This window comes from Castor canadensis, chromosome 1 (genome assembly GCF_047511655.1).
Source record: "Castor canadensis chromosome 1, mCasCan1.hap1v2, whole genome shotgun sequence".
Taxonomy (NCBI): Eukaryota; Metazoa; Chordata; class Mammalia; order Rodentia; family Castoridae; genus Castor; species Castor canadensis.
The window spans coordinates 50,382,810-50,401,061 of NC_133386.1; positions in this window are offsets into that span (position 1 = coordinate 50,382,810).

Here is an 18,252-nt window from a genome sequence, read left to right on the forward strand (position 1 = left end):
CTCCAAAAAGGAGAACTATAGGCCAATCTCCTTAATGAACATTGACGCAAAAATCCTCAACAAAATAATGGCAAACCGAATTCAGCAACACATCAAAAAGATTATTCACCACGACCAAGTAGGCTTCATCCCAGGGATGCAGGGGTGGTTCAACATACGAAAATCAATAAACGTAATGAACCACATTAACAGAAGCAAAGACAAAAACCACTTGATCATCTCAATAGATGCAGAAAAAGCCTTTGATAAGATCCAACATCATTTCATGATAAAAGCTCTAAGAAAACTAGGAATAGAAGGAACGTTCCTCAACATTATAAAAGCTATATATGACAAACCTACAGCCAGCATTATACTTAATGGAGAAAAATTAAAACCATTCCCTCTAAAATCAGGAACCAGACAAGGATGCCCACTATCTCCACTCCTATTCAACATAGTACTGGAATTCCTAGCCAGAGCAATTAGGCAAGAAGAAGGAATAAAAGGAATACAAATAGGTAAAGAAACTGTCAAAATATCCCTATTTGCAGACGACATGATCCTATACCTTAAAGACCCAAAAAACTCTACTCAGAAGCTTCTAGACATCATCAATAGCTATAGCAAGGTAGCAGGATATAAAATCAACATACAAAAATCATTAGCATTTCTATACACTAATAATGAACAAACTGAAAAAGAATATATGAAAACAATTCCATTTACAATAGCCTCAAACAAAATCAAATACCTAGGTGTAAACCTAACAAAAGATGTGAAAGACCTCTACAAGGAAAACTATACACTTCTGAAGAAAGAGATTGAGGAAGACTATAGAAAGTGGAGAGATCTCCCATGCTCATGGATTGGTAGAATCAACATAGTAAAAATGTCGATACTCCCCAAAGTAATCTACATGTTTAATGCAATTCCCATCAAAATTCCAATGACATTCATTAAAGAGATTGAAAAATCTACTGTTAAATTTATATGGAAACACAAGAGGCCACGAATAGCCAAGGCAATACTCAGTCAAAAGAACAATGCAGGAGGTATCACAATACCTGACTTCAAACTATATTACAAAGCAATAACAATAAAAACAGCATGGTACTGGCACAAAAACAGACATGAAGACCAGTGGAACAGAATAGAAGATCCAGATATGAAGCCACACAACTATGAGCAACTAATCTTTGACAAAGGAGCTAAAAATATACGATGGAGAAATAGCAGCCTCTTCAACAAAAACTGCTGGGAAAACTGGTTAGCAGTCTTCAAAAAACTGAAACTAGATCCATGTATATCACCCTACACCAAGATTAACTCAAAATGGATCAAGGATCTTAATATCAGACCCCAAACTCTTAAGTTGATACAAGAAAGAGTAGGAAATACTCTGGAGTTAGTAGGTATAGGTAAGAACTTTCTCAATGAAACCCCAGCAGCACAGCAACTAAGAGATAGCATAGATAAATGGGACCTCATAAAACTAAAAAGCTTCTGTTCATCAAAAGAAATGGTCTCTAAACTGAAGAGAACACCCACAGAGTGGGAGAAAATATTTGCCAGCTACACACCAGAAAAAGGACTGATAACCAGAATATGCAGGGAACTTAAAAAACTAAATTCTCCCAAAACTAATGAACCAATAAAGAAATGGGCACGTGAACTAAACAGAACTTTCTCAAAAGAAGAAATTCAAATGGCCAGAAAACACATGAAAAAATGCTCACCATCTCTAGCAATAAAGGAAATGCAAATTAAAACCATGCTAAGATTCCACCTCACCCCTGTTAGAATAGCCATCATCAGCAACACCACCAGCAACAGGTGTTGGCGAGGATGCGGGGAAAAAGGAACCCTCTTACACTGTTGGTGGGAATGTAGACTAGTCCAACCACTCTGGAAAAAAATTTAGAGGCTACTTAAAAAGCTGGACATCGATCTACCATTTGATCCAGCAATACCACTCTTGGGGATATACCCAAAAGACTGTTACTCCAGAGGCACCTGCACATCCATGTTTATTGCAGCACTATTCACAATAGCCAAGTTATGGAAACAGCCAAGATGTCCCACCACTGACGAATGGATTAAGAAAATGTGGTATCTATACACAATGGAATTTTATGCAGCCATGAAGAAGAACGAAATGTTATCATTCGCTGGTAAATGGATGGAATTGGAGAACATCATTCTGAGTGAGGTTAGCCTGGCTCAAAAAACCAAAAATCGTATGTTCTCCCTCATATGTGGACATTAGATCAAGGGCAAACACAACAAGGGGATTGGACTATGAGCACATGATAAAAGCGAGAGCACACAAGGGAGGGATGAGGATAGGTAAGACACCTAAAAAACTAGCTAGCATTTGTTGCCCTTAATGCAGAGAAACTAAAGCAGATACCTTAAAGCAACTGAGGCCAATAGGAAAAGGGGACCAGGAACTAGAGAAAAGGGTAGATCAAAAAGAATTAACCTAGAAGGTAACACCCACGCACAGGAAATCAATGCGAGTCAATGCCCTGTATAGCTATCCTTATCTCAACCAGCAAAAACTCTTGTTCCTTCCTATTATTGTTTATACTCTCTCTACAACAAGATTAGAAATAAAGGCAAAATAGTTTCTGCTGGGTATTGGGGGGGGAGAGGGAGGGGGCGGAGTGGGTGGTAAGGGAGGGGGTGGGGGCAGTGGGGAGAAATGAACCAATCCTTGTATGCACATATGAATAATAAAAGAAAAATGAAAAAAAAAAAGAAGTTAGTCTTATCCTTTATCAAACTGATTCTCAGTCATTATGTTGAAAAACACATAGCATTTGTCATTAATTTTGTAGAAATTTTAGCTATAAACTAAATCACTGCTTTTCACACTGGGATCCATTTGTTTCATTATCCTATCACTATTCATAATAACCAACTCATTAAGAAGAATAAATTATGAATTACAAACTTTAAGAATTTACCCAATTTTTTAAAAATCAATAATTCTATTGAGAAGTTAAATGATTATTAGTTAGGGAATTAACCAACAAAACCATCCATCCTTTATCATTCAACTAATTAGAATACAACCAGCAACATGCTAGAACTGAGTCATAATGATATTCTCATATTTATAAGGTATGCTTCTCAGTGTTTAAGGAAAACTCCTCATAAGACTTTCTTCAATTGCTCATGCAAATGGTGAGCACTTCATTTCGGTTTGGTTTTACCATATTTATCACTGTCAAGGACTAATGCTCATAATAAGGAAAGTCCTCTGACTTGTAACTTCATTTAAAAAAAACAGTAATTTTTCTTTTAGACAACTTGAAGCCATTTTTAAGATGAAAAATGATTTCCTATTATTGGTTAGAACCTCAACAAATGAACAATGACCATCTTGTGAAGTTGCTAGATTGTAAACTTGATCAAATACATGATTAAAAGGATGAAACTGAGGGCTGAGTGTCTTGTATCACACCTGTAATCCCAGCAACTCAGGAGTGAAGATAGGAGGATAGATGTTTAAGACAGCAAGAGAAAAAGTTAGCAAGACCCCATCTCAGCAAACAAGGAAGCATCGTGGCCTGGCCTGTGGTACTAGTTACTCGGGAGGCAGAAGTAAGAGGATTGGGGTCCAAAGCAAGCATGGGCAAAAGTGTGAGACCATATCTGAAAAACAAACTAAAAACAAAAGGACTGGGATGTGATTCAAGTGATGGAACACTTACCTAGTGTTAGACTGAAAAGAGGCACAAAATGGATAGGCGGGAAGGCAGCTCAAAGCTAACACTGGGTTTATTGTGGAGAAGGGGTCCTGCAGAGGGGCTTACAGACTGGAGGTAGAGATATGGGATGTGGAGGGAGAAGTCCCAGAAAGGGCACTGGGAGAAAAATCTTCAATGGCCGTCTGACCCTCCTGAGATAAAGATTTAAGGGTGGGTCATTTCTTCTCGGCCAGGTGGAGAGTTTCTAGTAAATGGCTAAAGATGGATGCTTATTTTTCTTTAGGGCCAGGTAGAAAGTTTCCAGTAAATCACCTTCAAAGAAGAGGTCCAGTTCTAACATGGCTTCCTTTTGTTTACCCTAACTCTTAACAAGCTCAAGGTCCTAAATTCAATCCCTAGGACCTCCCCCAACAACAAAAAAAAGAGATGAAAGTGTTATTCTATTTGTCAATTATTTGAATTTGTGTTCACCATAGATTCATCTGCTCCTCATCTGTAGAAAGTATACTCATCACCATGAGGCAGGTTAGAATTAGGGAAAGTTTGGGACTATGTTTGTGTAGATTGCCCAAGCCTCGCCCAGGGACAGTTTGAGCTGTCCTCACCTGGGGGAGGGGGCATATCTACCCCCCAACTGATTATTGGATGGGAATCACTTGGTTCCTCTCTGCCCATAGGTCAGCCTAAGTTTTAAAAGCACCTGGAGAAAAGAAGCATGCTCTCTCTGCCTCCAGATTTTCCTTTTTGTATTTCTCTTCCTTAACTTTTAGTAAACCCCAATTACACCCACATGTCCTGCCATGGATTCGTCTCTGCCAGACACAAGGAATTTGGAAGTCTTCTGATCACAGACTGCAACTTGAACCATTAACCATATTAACGATAGCCTTTTACATCTTTTCCTTTTGAGATACTTCTACTTAACAAATAGATGAATCCTTTTAGGCATATTAAGACTACAAATTTCTATTGCAAAACATGATGAATAGAGAAGACAATGTAAATCTAACTACACTCTTTGCCTTAATTATAGGAACATCAATTGGTATAGTAGAAAGACAAAAACCTTTCAAGAGTCAGATCTGAATTCCAGTCTAAGCTCTGCAACTTCCTAGCTCTGTAACTTCTGACAAGAAGGCTAACCTCTCAGAGCTCCTGTTCCTATGTTGCTTGCTTTCTTCTTGTCCTCCTAGATGCACTGTCCACTCATCCAACCTGTCACAGGAAACCGACCTGCAAGGACTATGTCATCAGATGTCCTTGTCCACTGATTTCCACTCAGGGAACTAGCAAAAATACCTGCTACTTACTCCCTGCCAAAAAAGCCACCTCTAGCCAGCTTGCCTCTTGATTAAGACAACCTCTTTCAGTGTGTCCTTTTCTATCCTCTCTGGGGCCACTCCCAGGTCTCCTTTTGTTGATCAGGGAGTGGCAATGGCTCTGCTATAATCAGAGCTTACAGCGTCCTCTGTGGGTTCCTCACCCTGCGGGCATCTTTGTGGAATTCCTTGATTTATTTTATTCAAGTGTGCCATCTGTTTCCTGTTAAAATCCTGACTGATACAATTCCCTAAGCTATACTAGTGGGACAAGCTCATTCATATCACAGGGTTACTGAGAAGAAGGAAAAGAAACATGAGTAAAGGGCCAGGCACTTCCCTGGCATTAAATGTTTATTCTCTTTATAATTCTTTGATTCAGTTATAAATTTTCATTACATGCAAAGTGAATTCATTATGTGTGATGGAATGGATTGTCAGATTTCTAGGTTTAAAAGTTGGTGTGACATCTCTGTGTTGAAAAGATTTGAATAATAAAATGTTAGAGACTCAAGAGAAATCTTACTTTATCAGTAGCTGGTTTTTTGTTTTCTAGTCATACATTAGTTAAATAATGTATATGCATATATATATATATGCTTATTCACCCAGGCAGTCTGAGCAGAGACATGAAAGGAAAATTATTCTATTTTATATACTATATCTAGATATTGGTAATATCTTACTAAAGCTTATAACTTAAATAAAAGAAATGTTCCTTATGATTAAGAAATATTACATGGGTTTTTAAAGATAATATTCTGCCTTTGGAATCCAACCAGGTTAGTCATATTGTAGTTCAAGCCAAGTTAAACATATGTGTACTGATTTTTCACTTTATAACAAAATAAATATAGAATTCCCCCTTCATATATAATATTGCTTGTTCAAACAATGTGCTCGGGTTTTGCAAACACTGCTGTCCATTTATATATTTTTATTGATCTCACATATATACAAAATACTTTGTGGATATGCTTAAAATTCACTTAGCATACCAGATAATCGTTTTCATTATACATCATCTGACTCTTAGAACTCCAATTATTTACCAAACATGACTTGGTTACATTAATTCAAGAAACCTATTTGCTATCTTAATTTCAAATATGGGGTGATTACAATCATCATTGCAAGGAATTTGTTTAAATAGGCAAGGTATTTGAAGAACTGTGAGTAGATAGTCCCTGAGCTGAAAAAGAATAGTTTAAAGAATTACAAAAGAGAGAAAAACATGTATTCTCTTTCTAGGTCAATGGGAAAGTACATTCCTTTTTATGCTATGCCGTAACAATAGCTGAATACTCATCAAGCCTATTTTATGTGCTTAGCACTTTGCATATATTAAAATTTTTCAATCATCATAATTCTCAAAGATAGAATGTAAAGGAGTAATTGCATCTGGATGAATTTAGTAAAAACCCAGATAATTTGACATATAATAATAACATAACTTTTGCATGTAAGAAGCATCCAAATATATGGTGCCAGGCTGCTACAGGAGCTCTATGATGCCCACAGTGACCTCATCTCCTTCCAGATGCAGATGTGGTCTGTGTTTACAAGACTTCTGGAAACACCAGCCATTGCATCCATCTTCCAGGCAGGAATAACAAGAAGGCAAATAAATGGTAAAGGCAAACAGGCCTTTACCAGTCAGCTAAGTGTACCACCTGTCAAAGCCCTCAGTCACCATCTTCCACTTAACATCTCGTAAACAAAGACAATAACCATTCTGCAAAAAATTTGGGGAAATGAAATTATGTACCTGAGCACATTGCCAGTGTCATCAAGTTTGTGACTCTTCTTACAACAAGAATGAATGAGAGACTAGATGTTGATTAGACAGCCAGCTGCCTCTGCTACAAGTAAGTGCTAATGTTGTCTCCATTATTTAGAGGGACAATTTAAACAACTTGCTTTTGATATACAGCAGGTAAGCTGTATTAACGGTACTGCTAGACTACAATCCTTCTTGACCATACTATCAAGCCTAAACTTTTTGTTTGTTTAAACTAAAAAAGTCATTACTATACTTTCCAGAAAAGAATGTATTTTTTCTATCTCCCTCCCACCAACAGTTAAGTCTCAAGCCATTCTCCAGCTTTATTTTAAATACATATAAACCTACTGAAAAGTAGTAAGAATGCTAAATAAAACACCCTTTATGCCCTTCGCTCACATTTGCCAATTATCAAAATCTTTTATTTATTTATTTATTTATTTATTTATTTATTTTTTATTATTATTCATATGTGCATACAATGCTTGGGTCATTTCTTCCCCCTGCCCCCACCCCCATGCTTACCACCCACTCCACCCCCTCTCTCTCCTCCCCACCAACTCAATACCCAGCAGAAACTATTTTGCCCTTATCTCTAATTTTGTTGAAGAGAGAGTATAAGCCATAATAGGAAGGACCAAGGGTTTTTGCTAGTTAAGGTAAGGATAGCTATACAGGGAGTTGACTCACATTAATTTCCTGTATGTGTGTGTTACCTTCTAGGTTAATTCTTTTTGATCTAACCTTTTCTCTAGTTCCTGGTCCCCTTTTCCTATTGGTCTCAGTTGCTTTTAAGGTATCTGCTTTAGTTTCTCTGCATTGAGGGCAACAAATGCTACCTAATTTTTTAGGTGCCTTACCCATCCTCATAACTCCCTTGTGTGCACTCACTTTTATCTTGTGATCAAAGTTCAATCTCCTTGTTGTGTTTGCCCTTGATCTAATGTCCACATATGAGGGAGAACATATGATTTTTTCTTTTGTGCCAGGCTAGCCTCACTCAGAAGATGTACTCCAATTCCATCCATTTACCAGCGAATGATAACATTTCGTTCTTCTTCATGGCTGCATAAAATTCCATTGTGTAGAGATACCACATTATCTTAATCCATTCGTCAGTAGTGGGGCATCTTGGCTGTTTCCATAACTTGGCTATTGTGAATAGAGCCGCAATAAACATGGGTGTGCAGGTGCCTCTGGAGTAACCTGTGTCACAGTCTTTTGGGTATATCCCCAAGAGTGGTATTGCTGGATCAAATGGTAGATCAATGTCTAGATTTTTAAGTAGCCTCCAAATTTTTTTCCAGAGTGGTTGTACTAGTTTACATTCCCACCAGCAGTGTAAGAGGGTTCCTTTTTCCCCACATCCTCCCCAACACCTGTTGCTGGTGGTGTTGCTGATGATGGCTATTCTAACAGGGGTGAGGTGGAATCTTAGTGTGGTTTTAATTTGCATTTCCTTCATTGCTAGAGATGGTCAGCATTTTTTTATGTGTTTTTTGGCCATTTGAATTTCTTCTTTTGAGAAAGTTCTGTTTAGTTCACTTGCCCATTTCTTTATTGGTTCATTAGTTTTGGGAGAATTTGGTTTTTTTAAGTTCCCTATATATTCTGGTTATCAGTCCTTTGTCTGATGTGTAGCTGGCAAGTATTTTCTCCCACTCTGTGGGTGTTCTCTTCAGTTTAGAGGCCATTTCTTTTGATGAGAAGAAGCTTTTTAGTTTTATGAAGTCCCATTTATCTATACTATCTCTTACTTGCTGTGCTGCAGGGGTTCCATTGAGAAAGTTCTTACCTATACCTACTAACTCCAGAGTATTTCCTACACTTTCCTGTATCAACATTAGAGTTTGGGGTCTGATATTAAGAACCTTGATCCATTTTGAGTTAATATTGGTATCAGGTGATATACATGGATCTAGTTTCAGTTTTTTGCAGACTGCTAACCAGTTTTCCCAGCAGTTTTTGTTGAAGAGGCTGCTATTTCTCCATCGTATATTTTTAGCTCCTTTGTCAAAGACAAGTTGGTTATAGTTTTGTGGCTTCATATCTGGGTCCTCTATTCTGTTCCACTGGTCTTCATGTCTGTTTTTGTGCCAGTACCATGCTGTTTTTATTGTTATTGCTTTGTAATATACTTTGAAGTCAGGTATTGTGATACCTCCAGCATTGTTCTTTTGACTGAGTATTGCCTTGGCTATTCGTGGCCTCTTGTGTTTCCATATAAATTTAACAGTAGATTTTTCAATCTCTTTAATGAATGTCATTGGAATTTTGATGAGAATTGTATTAAACATGTAGATTACTTTTGGGAGTATAGACATTTTTGCTATGTTGATTCTATAATCCATGAGCATGGGAGATCTCTCCACTTTCTACAGTCTTCCTCAATCTCTTTCTTCAGAAGTTAATAGTTTTCTTTGTAGAGGTCGTTCACATCCTTTATTAGGTTTACACCTAGGTATTTGATTTTTTTTGAGGCTATTACAAATGGAATTGTTTTCATATATTCTTTCTCAGTTTGTTCATTAGTAGTGTATAGAAATGCTAATGATTTTTCTATGTTGACTTTATATTCTGCTACCTTGCTGTAGCTACTGATGGTGTCTAGGAGTTTCTGAGTTGAGTTTTTTGGGTCTTTAAGGTATAGGATCATGTCATCTGCAAATAGGGATATTTTGACAGTTTCTTTACCTATTTGTATTCCTTTTATTCCTTCTTCTTGCCTAATTGCTCTGGCTAGGAATTCCAGTACTATGTTAAATAGGAATGGAGATAGTGGGCATCCTTGTCTAGTTCCTGATTTTAGAGGGAATGGTTTTAATTTTTCTCCATTAAGTATAATGCTGGCTGTAGGTTTGTCATATATAGCTTTTATAATGTTGAGGTGCTTTCCTTCTAGGCCTAGTTTTCTTAGAGCTTTTATCATGAAATGATGTTGGATCTTATCAAAGGCTTTTTCTGCATCTATTGAGATGATCAAGTGGTTTTTGTCTTTGCTTCTGTTAATGTGGTTCATTACATTTATTGATTTCGTTTGTCGAACCAACCCTGCATCCCTGGGATGAAGCCTACTTGGTCGTGGTGAATAATCTTTTTGATGTTTTGTTGAATTCAGTTTGCCATTATTTTGTTGAGGATTTTTGCATCAATGTTCATTAAGGAGATTGGCCTATAGTTCTCCTTTTTGGAGGTGTCTTTGCCTGGTTTTGGGATAAGTGTAATACTGGCTTCATAAAATGTGTTTGGCAGTTTTCCTTCCCTTTCTATTTCATGGAACAGTTTAAGGAAGGTTGGTATCAGTTCTTCTTTAAAGGTCTGATAGAATTCAGCAGAGAATCCTTCAGGTCCTGGACTTTTCTTTTTGGGGAGACTCTTGATTGCTGCTTCAATTTCATTTTGTGTTATAGATCTATTCAGGTGATTAATTTCCTCTTGGTTCAGTTTTGGATGATCATATGTATCTAGAAATCTGTCCATTTCTTTAAGATTTTCAAACTTATTTGAATATAGGTTCTCAAAGTAGTCTCTGATGATTTCCTGAACTTCCATGGTGTTTGTTGTTATCTTCCCTTTTGCATTCCTAATTCTACTAATTTGGGTTTTTTCTCTCCTCATTTTAGTCAGGTTTGCCAGGGGTCTGTCATCTTGTTTATTTTTTCAAAGAACCAACTTTTTGTTTCATTAATTCTTTGTATGGTTTTTTTGGTTTCTTTTTCATTGATTTCAGCTCTTATTTTTATTATTTCCCTCCTTCTATTTGTTTTGGGATTTGCTTGTTCTTGTTTTTCTAGGAGTTTGAGATGTATCATTAGGTCATTGATTTGAGATCTTTCAGTCTTTTTAATATGTGCACTCATGGCTATAAACTTTCCTCTCAGGACTGCCTTAGCTGTGTCCCATAGGTTCCAGTAGGTTGTGTTTTCATTTTCATTGACTTCCAGGAACTTTTTAATTTCTTCTTTTATTTCATCAATGACCCATTTTTCATTAAGTAATGAGTTATTTAGTTTCCAGCTGTTTGCATGTTTTTTGTCTTTACTTTTGTTGTTGAGTTCTAGTTTTATTGCATTGTGATCAGATAGTATGCATGGTATAATTTCTATTTTCTTATATTTGCTGAGGCTTGCTTTGTGCCCTAGGATATGATCTATTTTGGAGAAGGTTCCATGGGCTGCTGAGAAGAATGCATATTGTGTAGAAGTTGGATGAAATGTTCTGTAGACATCAAATAGGTCCATTTGATCTATTGTATATTTTAGATCTTGAATTTCTTTATTGATTTTTTGTTTGGATGACCTATCTATTGATAATAATGGGGTGTTAAAGTCTCCCACGACCACTGTGTTGGAGTTAATATATCCTTTAGGTCTTTCAGAGTATGTTTGATGAAATTGGTTTCATTGACATTGGATGCATATAGGTTGATAATTATTATTTCCTTTTGGTCTATTTCCCCTTTTATTAGTATGGAATGTCCTTCTTTATCTCATTTGATCAATGTAGGTTTGAAGTCTACTTTGTCAGAGATAAGTATTGTTACTCCTGCCTGTTTTGGGGGGCCATTGGCTTGGTAAATCTTCTTCCAGCCTTTCATCCTAAGCCTATGCTTATTTCTGTTGGTGAGATAGGTCTGTAAGCAACAAATTGTTGGATCTTCCTTTTTAATCCATTTCATCAAATGGTGCCTTTTGATGGGTGAATTAAGTCCGTTAACATTAAGTGTTAGTACTGATAGGTATGTGGTGATTCCTGTCATTTGGTTGTCTTAGTTGTTTGAAGGTTTGATTGTGTGTACCTAAGTTGAGGTTACTCTCTACTTTCTTGCTTCTTCTTTTCCTGTAGTTTGGTGCTGCCTTTCCTTTCATGATTATGTTGGGTTTCACTTTCTGTGTGCAGAATCCCTTGAAGAATCTTTTGTAGTGGTGGCTTTGTGGACACATATTGTTTTAGTTTCTGCTTATCATGGAAGACTTTTATTGCTCCATATATTTTGAATGATAGTTTTGCTGGGTAGAGTATCCTGGGGTTGAAGTTATTTTCATTCAGTGCCTGGAAGATCTCACCCCATGCTCTTCTTGCTTTTAATGTTTCTGTTGAGAAGTCTGCTGTGATTTTGATGGGTTTTCCTTTGTATGTTATTTGTTTTTTCTCTTACAGACTTCAATATTCTTTCTCTAGTTTCTGTAGTTGTTGTTTTAATGATGATATGCCATGGGGTAGTTCTATTTTGATCTGGTGTGTTTGGTGTTCTGGAGGCCTCTTCCATCTGTATGGGAATAGATTTCTCCAGATTTGGGAAATTTTCTGTTATTATTTTGTTGAATATATTACGTATTCCCTTTGATTGCACCTCTTTTCCTTCTTCGAAGCCCATGATTCTCAGGTTTGGTCTTCTGATGGAGTCGGTGAGTTCTTGCATTTTCTTTTCACAGGTCTTGAGTTGTTTAACTAATAGTTCTTTGGTTTTTCCTTTAATTACCATTTCATCTTCTAGTTCTGAGATTCTGTCTTCTGTTTGTTCTATTCTGCTGGATTGGCCTTCCGTTTTGTTTTGCAATTCTGTTTCATTCTTTTTTCTGAGGTTTTCCATATCCTCGGTGGTTTCCTCTTTCATGTTGTCTATTTTTGTCCTGAGTTCACTTATCTCTTTATTAATCGTGTTGTCTGTTTCACTTTGGTGTTTATACAGTGCTTCTATGGTTTCCTTTATTTCTTCTTTTGCTTTTTCAAATTCTCTATTTTTGTTGTCTTGGAATTTCTTGAGTGTCTCCTGTACATTTTGGTTAACCATATCAAGTATGATCTCTATAAAATTCTCATTGAGTACCTGTAGTATTTCTTCTTTTTGATTATTGTCGTGAACTTCATTGGTTTCTTTGGCATAGTTTATCTTAATTTTTTTGGAGTCTGGATCTGAGTATCTGTTGTCTTCATTTCCCTCTGGTTCCTGTATTAATTTTTTGCTGTGGGGAAACTGGTTTCCCTGTTTTTTATGTCTTCCCATCATTGCCTTTGGTGTTGTTATTGTCTCTATACTGTGCGCAATTAAGTATTTTCTGGCTTGTAATAATAGCACTAGTGATATTTAGAATGGAAGGGTGAGAGGGGATGGAAAACAAAGAAGTTAAAGGAAAAGGGAAAAACAAATAAACAAGTAGAAAACAAAACAAAGAAACAAACAAAAAAAGTTCAAAGATATAAACAGGGAGAGACAGTGTACTAATCAACCATAAGCTGAAAAGGCATTAGAGAGACAGAGAGAGAATTGAAAATAATAAATAAAAAGAGTAAAGATAAGAATAAAAATAAAAAATAAGTAAATGAAAGAAATATATATATATAAATAAAATAAAATAAAAAATAAATAAAAATTTTTTAAAAAATCTCCAAATTCAAATGCAATGAAGTTTCAGTCTCCAATCCTGGAGATGGTGCCTCAGATGTTGTTCTGTAGTTGTCTCATCAAAGGGGAAAAATAAAATAGAAAACCGCACAAAAGAAAACAAAACAACCACAACAAAAAAACCCACAAAGTGTCCCAAGTTCAAATGCAATATAGTTTCAGTAAGTTTTTCAGCATGCAGGTGTAATTCGGTTGTTTTCTCATCAAAGGTAGGGAGAGAGAAAAAAAAGAGTCTGGAGACAGGTCTGTGAATGGCTATCTGCAGCTGTGCCTTGCCTGCCCACTGCTGTCAGCCTGCTGTTACTGGAGGAGTTATTTATGCAGATCTCTGGGGTGAGCTTAGTACTCACCTGGCCCCACAGGCTTTGTTTACTCAGAGTTCTCTGTTTGCAAGCCGCTGCTACAAGCTTTCCCCTTTCCAAGCACACCGGGGGAGGTGACCTAATTTCTCAGGCCTGCGTGTTTCTTTACAGCTCACGTGAGGTGGGTCTTCCCCCCTCTCCTGTGGAGTTTTCCTCCCTCCACCACTCTCACAAGCTTTCCCACACCTGGTTGTTGGGTGCTCACCCTCGCTCCCTCCGGAGCCTCTCCAGCCAAGCCCGGCTTGTTTATTTACAGTTCTGGGAGGGATTCCCCTCCCTCCTTCTTCAGCACTCAGGGCGCCCCACCCTCTTTGCTACTTGTCTTTATTGTTTTTATTGCTTATTACTCAGTTTCTCTTTTTTTCCCTGGGTGGGGGTCAGTCTGTCCAAGGAGCTATGCTGATCTGGCCCTGGGTTGTTTGTGGGAGTACCGTGTACCACTTAGATCACCTTGTCCACATCTTCCCAAGCTGTCTGGGTGCGGGTGACTGGCAGCGGCCCAGGGCCCTCCTGGTTTCTCCGTTTAATGTGAAGTGGAGATGCTCTGCACTGGCTGGAGGTGTAGAGGGGTCAAAGTTTTGCCTCTTCTCAGTGGCCTTGCCTGCAAGGTGTGTCTCCTGCATCACTCCAAGATTTCACTATAGGAGGCACACTTTCTGCTTCCTCCCTCTAGCCACCATCTTGGAATCTCCCCTCAAAATCTTAATACGTTTGTTTTTTGTCTCTTCACATATACATACACACGAAAACACAAGTTTATGTGTGTGTATTTTAACCTGAACCATCTAAAACATGCCAGCAAATATCAGCCTTCATGCCAAATTCTTCAGATTGTATCTGCCAAGAACAAGAGCGTGTCTTATATAATTAAATATAATTATCACCAGGAAATATGATATTAATATAACATTATTTATCATGTGACCAATACCCACTATCCCAAAAATTATTAGGACTTCATGAAAGATCATCCACTACACACTTTCTTGTCTGTAGCTCCCTGAGTTGATCTTTAATGCTGTTCAAGGCACTGTATTTCAAGAGTCCAGGCAGAAGTTTTTAATGCAACTGTTTGGATTTGTCCTCATTACTGGATGCAGATTAAACATTTTGGGAAGTAACTGTTCTATTTTTCTCAACATATTATATCAGGGATGTTTGTGCCCTCATGGATGATATTTTGATCATTTGTTTAAGGCAGTATTTCCCAGATACCTATAATAACATAAAAGTGACTTTTCCTTTTTTTTAAATAATAAGTGATCTAAGGGTTGCTATTTTGATACTGTGTAAAAACTTTGTTCTTTATCATTTATTCATGATTTTAGCATATGGAATGATATTTCTTTGAATCAAATAATTACTATAGTGATTGTAAAATAGTGGGGGTTTTTTTCCACTTATACTATTCATTTCCTCCCACATTTATACTTGACATTCTTCTGTAAAGTTGGACTTTTTATTTTTGTTTTTTGAAATTTTATCTGGTACCATGACAGACTCACAAATTGATCCCTGTTAATCATTCCCCCACATTCAGCCAATGGAAATCTCTTTAAACTAATTTTCAAGTCCTTTTGGCATGACCCCAAACATTTTTGAGCAGTTTATTTCTTCACACTCATCTTATACTTTCTTTGTCTTAACCCTGGAAGTGGTCATTTCTTCAAAGACCTCACATTCTTTTCACTGGAGAATGATATTTAGAAACAAAAATATGATCATTAGATGAGCTTCTTGACCTCTTTAATGGATGTAGTTTTCTGTTTTCTGCTTTTTGTTTTAATCATTGAAATATCTAATATTAATCCAACACTGCAGGATTCTGCTCTAATTTATTCCCACTGCAAGTATGTAAGGAATTGTGTTCAAAGCTTAGTTGGATTTCTTTTTATTCTATTCTGTGTGGTTACACTATTTGATATCTATTTGGATTTATTGTGTTTGTATTCAATTTTAGGGTTCTTTCCATTCTTATTGATTTATGAGCATTTTAATATAAAACATTAATGTGACTCAAAGTCAATGCTAGATAAAGTTACATAAAAAGATAGTCCCATAATTCTACCCTGTTTCCTTGAACTCATTATATCTATAGGTCATAAATTTTATTAGTTCATTATTTCTGCTTTATCATTCCAATGTCACTTTAAAAAAATAAACAAGATATATTTTCTTTTTTTGTTCCCAAAGAATTTATTATTCCTTGGTATCTTTGCTTATTCTGTTAAGAAATCTATACCCTTTCAATATTAAATATTCAAAAATTAACAGTTTGCTAATGCTTTTTCTTTTCAGTTATGCTTAATTTTATCTTTTCCTCAATCTCTTGCAGAACATTCTGCCACTATGTGAATTTTCCCCAAAAAAATTGATTATTAAATGTAATTAAGTTTAACTTGGATTATAACTTCTATCTGCATCTGAATCATTGTCAATGTTAACTTCAATATATTTCAAAAGTTTACTAGAAGCACCATGTCACAGAAGATCTACCAATAAGATATTATTTTTGCCTCCAATAAAGAGCAGTGGATAAGAAACTGAATTGTAGGACTAGTTCTTCCATTGGTAAATTAGAAGAACAACTTTACTCAACACTTATTGAATATTAATGTGTCCCATACTGCCTTTACTTTTCTAGATATACTTTGGGTGATATAATGAATGAATCTTTCATTTAGTATCCATATTCATAAATAAGATCATTCTGTTGCAGGGATCAAAATGAAAATTACTGCAAAACCCAAATTGTTGACACAAATAGGTGAAATTTTTTGTGGGAGCAGGGGCAGTGAGGACTATGGTGAATTGTAGGATATATGTCATGTCTGAATTCACTCACATTTAAGAATTGTTAGAGCATCATACCAGACCAGACCACATTCCAACTGTGGGCCAACAGCTTGTCGCTTCTCATTTTTACATTTTTTTCATGCTACACTTGTCCGATGGATTTGTTTGAGGAGCTAAAAGCTTCCCAAATTTTCTGAACTCTTCTTTAGTACAAAACTTCCCTGAATCTCCATGATTTTAAAAGTTGTTTCTCATGTTCTTTTTGGTTTCTGGGATTACCTGTTTCCCCTGAATAAATTGTTCTATTTATTCTTCTTGAAACTTCTCTTCCATGCCATTGGTTTTTCTCAAATGACTGCTGATATTTGGATGATTTTTGTATTTAAAAATAAAAGTCTTGGTTAGTCAATAAATGTATAGTTTCTAGGTTTACCATAACAATGTACTACAGATTTGGTAGTTTTAAGCAACAGAAATTAACTTCCCCACAATTCTGGACAAAATCAAGACATCAGCAGTGGTGTTGGTATCTTCTTATTCCTCTTTTGCTAATAGAGGGCCATCTTCTCCTTGTGTCTTCACAGAGTCTTTCCTCTATTTGTGTCTATGTCCAAATTTCCTTTTTGTATACCAATCATAGTGGATTAGAGTTTGCCTGGGGACTACATCTTAATCACCTCTTTAAAGACCATATCTCCAAATACAGTCACATTCTAAGGTATTAGAGGTTAGAACTTTAACATATGGATTTGAGGGGACATGATTCAATCCACAACAACACAGGAAGTTCAAAGATTCTTCATGAGTTTCTAAGGTTGATTTTTAATAGCAGACCTCTCTTCAATGAAATACTAAGTCTGCAGTTTGCAAAATGAATGTGCAGACACATGCTAACCATTGAGCTTCCATTACAGTTAGAAGGCAAGACAGGTTTTAGTCTGGGCAGAGTAACTCAGGCTATTTCATTCTGTGTGTAGCTGACTTCCATATACTCTTCCTCTTCTTCTCTGCCTAAACAAACATTCGAATGTTCCATGTGCTGTCTCTTCCATGTGACCCCAACACTTGTGTTAAGAAATCCCTACCCTAACACACGCATATGCACACACAGACACACTAAACTTACACCTACATTTCTAAGGGGTTCACCTAGGCTTCACCTAGGGAGTGTCTAGCCAATTCTTTGTATTCATAAAACAATAACTGACTCAGCTATTTTAAAGACCTTTAATTAATGACCTTTCAGGTTATTTTGTGAACTATATATCCTGTCCTCAACCTTTACTCACTTCAACTTTGTATTCCACTGAGAATGACTGTTTTTCCTCTATAGTAGCCTTCTTTACGTCATTTTTCTAGTTTCTGTTTTTTTAGTGCTCTCAAAAACCCATTCTTTATCTTCAGTTTTTCTTTTAAGTGAGTTAGGGAGGTGGAGAGAGATATCTGTGTGCTCAGTTAACTACCTTGAGCCAGAAGTCATGGATATTGGTCTAAGTCTGTCAGACTATATGTTATAATACATCTGTAAATTTCCTAGAGATCAAGCCCTACCTCAAATTGATAGAGCATGTTTTCCCTTAATGACAGAGTAAGATTTCTCCTACTTCTTCTTGTGATTTCTATAAGATAGATGTTATTTCTGAGATCGAGTCTGTAATAACCTCTTTCAATGTGCTCAAAGGCACTTCAGGTTTTAAAGTTGGTCAGTGGTATATTTTTACCTGTTCACCTTTCTGCACTTCTGTTCCCTTACACTCAAGGTTTTGAACCTGCTCGATTGAAAATACTTTTCAGTGAAGAAATATGCCATCTTTATCTTATTGTCACAACCAGATTCCATCTTCAAATGCAGTCTTAAACTTATTTTACAAATGAAGACACCAACACT